This window comes from Bemisia tabaci, chromosome 2, assembly GCF_918797505.1.
Source record: "Bemisia tabaci chromosome 2, PGI_BMITA_v3".
NCBI lineage: Eukaryota > Metazoa > Arthropoda > Insecta > Hemiptera > Aleyrodidae > Bemisia > Bemisia tabaci.
In genome coordinates, this window is record NC_092794.1 from 45,008,694 (window position 1) to 45,018,427 (window position 9,734).

The window sequence follows — 9,734 nt, forward strand, 5'->3', positions numbered from 1 at the left end:
ATATGGACGGATTCAACCAAAATTAACCTAACTGCATCAGCTTTGCTCAAATTTTCTCAGATATTTAATTGTCAAACAAAAAAGAAAGCAACACAGAAACTTGAAATTTTGTGAGTGTATATTTCATAACTTAAGGTAAAATCACAGAAAGTTCAAAGGCGTTAAGTGGTTCAGTTCTCTGTTGAAAAAACAGAGCACGAGAGACAATTATGTGAAACGTGAGATACAATTTGGCTAATTTCAGTTAAATCCGTCCATATATTCCTTAATTTTCTGTTGAAAAATGAAACGCAAGAGGAAATTAGACTAGGTGTAATGTAGTTAAGCCCATTTTTCTTAAATCCGTGCAGTTATTAAGGCATTACACTTAAAGCGCGCAGGTCGGTGACCGAAGACGGTGCAATAATCTGTCGAAGGAAATGCGATCGAATTACTGTGACAAATCGTTGTAACTTCTTCGGTTGCCGATTTTTGCGGCGAATTAGGGCGCCTTGAGTGAAATACATTCAAACAGAAAAAAAATGTCCCTTTAGTCGGAAAAAAATGAGTCAGGAGCAGTTTTTAGCTCAACTGGCTACTCACTCTCTCCTGTCAAGAATTCAAAGTCAAGGAAAAATGTTGTGAATGTGAAGATCAGCGTTGAACTTTAGGTATTTAATATTCACTCTTTTGGAGGAATACATCTTCAAACTTCTTTCCCGATCCCTCAGTTTGTTCGACGTATAGTTTCTTTCTATTTCATCTTGTTTAATTTATTGCTGGTATCTTGAGCTCAAAAGAAAATTTTGGAAGATTCTCCGAATATTAATTGAATATATAAACAATCAGATTCCTCGGAAAAAACAACATCACGAAACGCTAAATTGTCACATATCTTTGTTCCTCTGTCATGAATCATCCTAACCATATCGTCGCTTCTGTAACGTAAGGGCGCATATCAATTTCCAGATGAGCCGCGGAAAGTGTGAAGTTATATGAACAATACGTCTCGCGTGGAATTTTAGATACGCCCTTGCGTCACAGGAGCAATGAAATATCACCCATATTAATAATGTATCTTTTTTTTAAATGAAAGGAGATACATTTTTTTTCAAACTGAAATTCAATCAGATTGGAGAATTTGCAAGGGTCTGAAATTTGATGAATTTCGTGTTGAACAGGAATCTACTGAGTGAACTGAACACGAAGTTACCCTTGATTCATAAATTGAATAATTATTAGAGGAGATATGACAAAATAACCGATTCTGCTAAAATACATGTGTTTAAATGGGAAATGCCGCCAGATGACGTCACAAGGCGGCGAATTTTCTCACTTTTAAATCAATTTTTCTCCAATTTCTCATGTCAGAAAAAAATTATGAAAAATACTGCGAACTCAGCTTATTAGGCACTTTCAGATGAAGCAATACAATTTTTGAGTGCAAATTCTCCATTGCTTCAATGCAGCTCTAAGGCTTGCCGCAATATTTGCCGGGGGCTCTAGGTCAGCCTCAAGTTTCTATCGATGTGTAAAAAATGTCACTCTCTGATAGGGTTCATCGATCGATAAGGCCGATGCAGTTGTACGGAGTTAACAAAACCATCTATTCGCACTTTCGATTTGAGCCGCTCGTCACCTAAGAACACGCCCTCAGCACGTATCACAGAAAGTTCTACTTGGACTCCTTTGCTTAGCACTACCGGCCGGGCTGTTTCCACAAACCACATCACGGGTGTGTCAAGTTTATTAAAGTCCTCGGTCTGGATTATTTCACCAAAGGAAAGGGTACATGGCCCATGCATAGCATTTGAAACCATTATAACTGATTAATTGCATTCGCAAATGATGCAGTGCTGCGATCTGCAGTAGAGAGGGCCCGATCGAACACACTCTTTGTCTTATCAATGCATCAAACGCTCTTTTCAAGGCAAGCCCCGCGTTGTCATTTAAGTCGAAATTAGTCATTTTATTCGCGGTAATAGATTTAAATTGATCGCTATAAGGATGTTGCGGAGTGAATAGACGTGAAGAAAAAAAATGTAAAAAAAAATCTAACTTTGGTTCTTGTGGCGCACCAAACTTTCAGGTTTACTTTCTAAGTTTTTAGTTGTAAAAACTGCGGTTCAGGTTCAGGTAACTAATATTTCTAGTCGCTATGCTGAGATTTGCCCAGAAAATGTCTGCAAATCTATTCTAATCAAAATCATATTTTATTCTGAAGGTTTTTTTCATCTGAACCGAAATTCCATCTCTGCGACCTAGAAATGGGCCTGTTGCAAACTTTTGCTAGAGCAAAAATAAGAGTTGTTTCTTATAGATAATGCCTCAAAAATCACGATGAGCGCATCGGCAAAGTCTGAAATGCACTCATAACTTCACAATCTGCGTAAGAAATTTGCGTTTTTTTACGCTTCCCGCTTCAAAAACGATACTACGGCACAGGTGAACATTTTGTTAGAGGAGTCGCTCCATCGTCGGCGATATTCATCATGGCCGACACTTGCGCGCAGTTCCGCGCGTAATTCGAGGAGAGTTCAAGGTCAATCAATTCGGGCGTGGAAAACATGAACGTTAAAACACGCCGATTGTTATCTGGTCCAACCCAGTTCAGGTATTATCTCGTCCCATCACACGTGTTTTGGCGGATTGGCGTCGGCCATGATGAGTATTGCCGACGATGGAACGACTCCTCTTACAAAATGTTCACCTGTGCCGTAGTATCGCTTTTGAAGCGGGAAGCTCAAAAAACCGCAAATTTCTTACGCAGACTGTGAAGTTATGAGTGCATTTCAGACTTTGCCGATGCGCTCATCGTGATTTTTGAGGCATTATCTATAAGAAACAACTCTTATTTTTGCTCTAGCAAAAGTTTGCAACAGGCCCATTATGTTACCTGATAAACGTAGAAGTTCGGTATGGGGCATGAGAACCTAAGTTATAGGTTTTTTAAAATGAAGTTTGATTCCCCGTGTGTTTCCGTTCGTTGTTCTTGATTCAGCAATTTTTGGCGTAGCATTTATATCATGAAAATTTAACTTATTTAAAATTTACACCTTGATTCAGATCTCGGAATTCTTGTGCTCTTAATAAAAAAATTCACGGGTGTACAAAGTTGCTAGTCTTCAAAAAATGCCTTTCCATTTGAAAAACAACTTTTTCATAAGATCCTTCAAATGATTGCCTTTTTATTTATTTCTTTATTTTTCTCTCTTTTTTATCTTTATACACAATATAAATTATAATATATAAATATCATTTAACAATTTAATATTCCAGTATGAAAAAATGGAAATAAACAACGTTTTTGATTTCAGATAAAATCAATTTTTAATTATCTGTTCATAGATGAATAAATTGTATTCAAAGTTACCTATCTTGTATCCAATTTTTACTTAAATACATTCAAATTTTAATAATGAAAACTTTCAAAAGTCAAGTAGTAGAAAGAAATGAATTTGATAAAACTCATATAGAATTAACATGTTTTTATTAACTTAAAAAATATTCAGTTTTTCTTGCTTTTCGTCCTTTGCATTCACCAACAACCGCGATTTTACAAAAATACGCAATGACCACCAACATACCCAGCATGCAGCGTTACACTGAAAAAGAAAAAAAAAAAAATTTCGGCAACGCCTGCGTGGCTCGTTGGATTTAGGTGATCTGGTTTTAAAAGCTCTTGCAGCATAAGGTGTCCGGAGTGGCATATTTGCGTTGGTTCGACACTCTCACACTGCATTTATTGTTCATCGATGAATGCACTGCATTGTGTGTTAACCGTAAGGTCACCAATTCAACGTCAACATCATAAAGCATAATTTATTAATTGGCGGATACGGCTATTGTGTATCGGCCTGCCCGTCCGCGCCGCGCCGGACCATTCTGCCGTGATAGCGAAGACAGCAGTAAGTGAATGATGAGGTGAACCTCGAGACACATAAGATCATGTGTTAATCATGGCTCATACAGAATGGACTTACTGCTCTTTTCGCTATCACAGCAGCATTGACGTCGACTAATTGCACGGCTCAATATTCGCATTACCCACATGCAGAATGAGGGATCGACTTCATGCCGTAGGTTTCGATCGCCTCTTTTTCACCTGTCTGTATCGAAAATGACTTTAAGAGGGGACGAAGCTATCATAGAAAAAAAAATTGTCAAATGGGCCCCATTTGAAGTACAAAACATTTTTCCGGCCCATTCATACGAAGACCTATCTGCACCGGAATATTCAAGGCAAGTATGTTTTTTCAAAAATGAGCTAAATATTGTAGTTTGCAAGAAGTAGTCCGATAAATGAACGTATTTCTGCCAAACGGAACTATGTGCATAAAGACATGAGCCCTGAGAACCGTAAGAATATGCATAACAAGGCTCACGTCATAATGCGCATAGTTCCGTTTGGCAGAAATACGTCCAAATGCACCTAAAGGTGGGTAAAAAAAAAGAGATGACTCTACTACGGCTTAATTTTGGAGTCGAGGATTTTTGCACCAACATAGACACTAAAAAGACCTGCTGCCATCTGCAGCAATTCCTAGTTTGAAGACAAGAAAGATGACAGGAATTTGAGAAAACCGCTGTTAAATTTTGTAGGCTTTTTTGCGAGTCATAAAAACGAGTCACCGCAAATCCGCGCTCACAACAACTTCAAGCATGCAAATAAAGGCTTATAACTTGACTCAATGTTCCTGAGAGCGCTAGAAAGTTTGTAGCATCGAAACTAGAAAATAGAGTTTACGTTATCAAAAATTAAGTTCACGACTTTCCCTCCGTCCTTTGAAGAGATGGGCAGAGACATTTGTGATGCGTCGCCTTAATTAGTCCACATACCTCCTTTATTACCTAACTCTTATCTCATGGACACGGATTTTTTATGAATATTCATCATCAATGCGAGTACAATCCATTATCTTAGGGCTGGGTGTGCGTATACATTGTTGCAAAAAAATATATGGAGGCTGAGAGAAGGTGAAAAATTAGCACATAAAAGTGTATGGGTCATCGCACATGTTGGTGACATTATCCATTGGCATCTGCCTCTAGAGCTTTTACATTCTCTAGGTTTAGGAGGAAGAATGCGCCATACAAATCGGTCGCTCTCTTTCATTGTATATCATTTTCAGTGACAACATTGCTGTGGACCTCGATTTAAGTTTTTCTTACGTCTTCTCTTTCTCCTCCTCCTCCTCTTCCTCCTCCTTCTCCCCTTATCTTCTTCTCCTCCGCCATTCACTTCTTCTCCTTCTTCTTCTTCTGCTTGAACACATCATATTCTCATTGTGAACCAATCATACGCGTCCTTTTTGTATTTCAAAATGTCTAACCCTGAATTAGAAAACAAAAAAAAAATCATAATTCTATCCTTTGATCTGTAGAAGAATATCATTTTACCTACGTGTCCCTGTCCAGCCCCTTCTATCCATTGGTCTGAAAGTAGGAGACGCCAAATCCGCTCTTTCCGCGGGTGAAAATTCCCGGTCCTTTTACCGGTACTTAAATGTGACAGGATCTTTAAAAAGGGACCTTTTCTCCCGGGAGCAAATCTTCCAGGAGCGCCGAACTTAAGATTGAAAGGTCAAAATTAACAATTTTCTCAACTTTAACGCTCTCTAGAAGCCTCGAGAACAAGCAACGCGCGGTTTTTAGTTTAATATTTTTAACTTAAAAACCTGTAGCTCAAGATATGTTGTCTCGGAATTTCAAGGCGATATGATTTCCTTTAATTTTTGATATTTCAGGGTCGAACTTCGTCAAATTGTCCATATTTTTTCCCTCAATGACATACTACCAATAACTCAATTTTGAAGTTTTTGAAAATAAGATCCATTTTCATAGATCCTGTCACAGATATCGTCGCTCCTGTGACGTAAGGATGCATCTCAATTTCCACGTGAACCCTATTCTACATTTACATCCACGCTATTCGGGGCTCATGTGGCAATAAAGATACGTCTTTTCGCCACAGGAGCGACAATATGCAGGATGAGTCACGACTACACATGAGTCCTAACGCTTTCAATCGGCTTTCAATCGGTGTGGTTTAGTACACGTGTTGCATTTCCGAGTAAAAGTACCGACAAAATTCAGCCCTTGGTTCTATTTACGAAAAGCGCAATGTTAGACCTGAAGAACGCAGCTATGCAGTCCTTACTGCCCATGTTTGTTTTGGAGCGGGAATTCGAATTTCTCAACTGGATGCGTCAGCGGGTATTTACAGTTGAAATACATATTTTTTCTCACAATGGACTCGAGCTCGGACGATCGGGCTGGGATGATTTATTTGCCATTGTCGTCGAGGCGTTGAAGCGAGGCTTCCGACCGTTGAAAGGGATTCACACAATCTCTCATCTGCAACACATCGGAATTGTCAGCGAGCCAATAAAAAAGGAGGTTACTCAGCTCTTTCAAAGCTCAGCCCACTGGAACTGAGATTCACCTTCACTTTCGCACCAACATGACTAAAGAGTAGGATCGAATTACCACTCAAAGTCCTCGTCGAAAATTGAAATCGAATTTTGAAGCGTCTGCATGAAATTTTGAAATGGTTTTTTTTAGCACTTTGGAGAACGGTTCGATAGTCGACCGATCAATAGATGATTTCTGGATTTTAGAACATTTCCTGTGAACCTCCAAGCATCAAATCACCTGGTGCGACGCACAGTGGTTCGAGTCAATCAGAGAGGTCGGGCATGACATTTTTGACTAAAAATGTAAATTTTGATTTTTATCTCGACAAATTTTAAATTTTAAGGGGTGTTTCTAGAAGGAGATTCCACGAGGAAACTCATGAAACCACATATAAGATCTCAAAGCTTTGTATGAACGGAGTTATAAGCTGTTAAAGTTTCCAAAATTTTGTCCTACCTTTCTCATTGGTCGATCCACTATGCGACGTCAGGAATATGTGTACAAGGTTTGCCCTAGAGACATTTTGAAAAAGATATAAAATACGTATTGGATCAATATCGCAAAAAGATTCTACGATATCTTTTCTGGGCATACTTTCAGGGTTATATCAAGGTGTAGCTCAGTTTTTCGTGGCAAAATACCTGAATTTTTTTTCGAATAAATTTTAAAACAAAACAAAATTACATGTCGTACACTTTGCACTTTCGTAGTAACTGCTCAATTTACCCATAGAAAACGTCCAGAAAACTGAATAGCTTGCTGCGCAATCTTGGTTCAAGACGGGCTTGCAATTGCGCATGTACTTATAATGCCTCCGTCACATCTGGTTAATAAACTGCCGGCCGAACAAAAGTTAGATATTATACACCCGAAGCGTGCGAAATTGATTTACTGCTGCTCAAGAGAGGTTCAAAAACCAGCAAGTCCAAAACTTGATCTCGCGAAAATTTACAAAGATGTAAGACGTGTGAGCGAATGTGAAGGGGGGGGGGGAGCATGAAGAATTATTTGTAACTCGTAATTCTTATGAAAAATAACGCCGAAACATGTAAGACGGGGTGCCCCCCCTCCCCTCCTTCCGAGGCGCACGAGAGCTCCGAAGAGGGGATTCATGAATGAATTCAGCCGTGGACACACGGTGAGTAGCGCAGTTGATGAATGACTCATCGAACGCATGACAAGTCATTCATTCACTGTAGTAAAAAGTGGTGTTGCCGAAATAGGCATACTCGAACAAAATTTGTATACACTCTTACCGGAACTGTGTCAATAACTGTCATAAAATTTTGGCAACGAAGCGAGTCTTTTATACTTTTTTTTGACGTGTGCAAGCTGGAGAGGGAATGATGAAAAGAGGCATTTAAAAATAAGGTGAACCATGGATGGAAGGGAGCATTGTTAGAGCACGTTGAGAAAATAATCTATTCTGAGAGAATTAGAATTATTGACCAATTTTTCGGATACATGGATCAGTTGCGGGTGTGGCAGGATCGAATTTTGAGGGTTGAATCATTCGTAAGGACATCGATGAAAGTGCCTGCTTTGTAAATTTATTTTTCTTAAAGTTCGAGAAGAGTGTCACGCCATTTCGTTTCAATGTGTTGAAGGATAGGTACCTACGTTACCGAGGTGTCACAAATAGGGGGGGGGGGGGGTGTCGGAAATCCCAAATTTAGATTCACGTATGTATGATCCCTGGAAACATTTTTCAATGTTCTTTCAAAAGTTGTGAAAACTTTTAAAACTTCTTATAAAACTTTATATTTTATTTACTATTGCTGAAACTTTTAAACCTTTATAACTTTTTCTTTTTTAGACTTTAAACTTATTTATTTTTATATTATTTAACTTATATTATTATTATTTTGAAGTTTACGGAGATGAATTCTTGCCGATAAAAACATTTACGCTCAGTCTGGCAGTTTTATTTTGCGGCATAAAAAAAATGAAGACGGAAAAGGAATAAAGACTACAAAATTACGAAGGAAAAATCAGGAAAAAATTAAAAGATTCTGAAAAAATTTACGTACATCATCAAATTTTTCGTGGTATTTCTACATTCAGATGATTTCAAAAGGTAATCACATGAAAAAAGAGTGGAAATTATAAGGCTTTATTCCAAATATTCTCTAATGAAAAGGTGTGGACACTCTTAAACCTTTTTATCCAAGAATGAATCAATGGAATGCCGATACGAAAAACTAAAATAAGGGAATTCATGCTCAGTCTGGCGGTTCCGTTCGGCTGCATTCTGAGCTAGCTGCGAGAGGGCCGCGAACATGCAAAAGTCCAATAAACTGCCGGGCTTTTTATGGTTATTGCTACCGGTGCGGTGGCCGGTGGCGCTAATTTCCAATTGTGCTCGATAGATTCCCTTTTATCAAAAACAATGATTCTTATCTGGGGGCCGATATGTGCCCCGTTTCAACCCGTTTATAAAAGGTATTTACTTTGTAACACCAAACTGTACTCAATGTAACGCAAGTAGCCGCACCGTGGCGTGAGCGGTAAGTGTGGAGGGTAATTGGAATTAATAGCAAATTAATCGAAACAACAATGGAGTGATTTACCTATCCCAAGGGTATGTTGTCAGATTTTTCTCACTCTCTCCTGTTGAGTCTAAAGCAATAATAATGCATAAAGACAGGCTCATCTTTTCCCCGTTTTTTTCCGTGCCACTTAGGCTCTTGAAAATGCATAGTCACTCGAATCAAAAAGAATACCTACTGATATTTGACATGGCAATCACAACATTCAAAGAAAAAGGGCAGAATTATGCTGAACCGTATTTATTAACGAGAAAATGATAAAAACAGAGAGGAACATTTTGAAATTCTTATAATTACCTTCGGAGACGGTTCATGACCGTAGACGAATCATGTTGGTCGTATTGGTCATATTGGTCATATTGGTCATGTTGGTATGTTGGTAATGTTGGTTATGTTGGTCACAGCTTCAGCCAGTTTAATATTTTTGCAATCACTATACTTTTATGGATGGATTTGGAAGACATGAAAAAGGTATGTCCTGTACTCTAAGTACCTTATTACTAAGGCGATTTGAACACATATTTTTTCTACGTTACCTCTCCTTTTCTTTTAAAACTAAAATTATTAGTTCTTCCTTCATGTGCGGTGGTAATGTATTGAAAACCTGTTTCTCTAAAAATGTATTTCTTAATATCCCGCTTTCTCTTCCTCTTTGCTCCAACACCAAAACAAACAGGCAATTTGTAGACCAATTGGACTTCATTTTGCAATTAGGGACTACAATTTCTGGCTCATCCATTTTATATACGTAGGGAAAGAAATGCTACATACGTTGTTTCGCTGAGCCAG